The sequence below is a fragment of the Buceros rhinoceros genome, unplaced genomic scaffold (genome assembly GCF_000710305.1).
Source record: "Buceros rhinoceros silvestris isolate BGI_N320 unplaced genomic scaffold, ASM71030v1 scaffold21163, whole genome shotgun sequence".
Taxonomy (NCBI): Eukaryota; Metazoa; Chordata; class Aves; order Bucerotiformes; family Bucerotidae; genus Buceros; species Buceros rhinoceros.
The window spans coordinates 12,878-13,245 of NW_010403308.1; the positions used below are offsets into that span (position 1 = coordinate 12,878).

Below are 368 nucleotides of genomic sequence, written 5' to 3' on the forward strand. Positions count from 1 at the left end.
CGGGCAGAGCACTCCCTCCGGCTGCAGAGGCAGGCTCGGGGCAGGCAGCTTGGAGATGGGATTTGCACCACCTTGTTCAAGTGAACTGTTGTCTCCCTTGGTCTGTTTTCCTCTGCACCGCCTGAAACCTAGAAACACACTGGCAAGAGACTGAACTCACAGAACTGGGAGGGAACAGGCTTTTCCAGGCAAGTGGTTCCAGACCCTTCCTGTTTCTCACTTCTCCAGCACAGATCGAATGTAAGCCCCTAACGAGGGTGTGAGGTGAAAGGAGCAAACACCTCTGCCATAAGGGCAGGGAAAGAACTCAGCACCCCAGCAAGCACAGGGAGAAGGATCCTGGGCAGAACGTTCTTAAAGCAAAACCC

At 54.6% G+C, this 368-nt stretch overlaps 1 protein-coding gene across 1 annotated transcript in view; it reads right to left on the reverse strand.

Moving 5' to 3' along the window:
• Positions 1-368, reverse strand: part of LOC104490665 (plexin-D1-like) — a 29,209-nt gene that overhangs the window by 11,519 nt on the left and 17,322 nt on the right. The window lies entirely within an intron of this gene.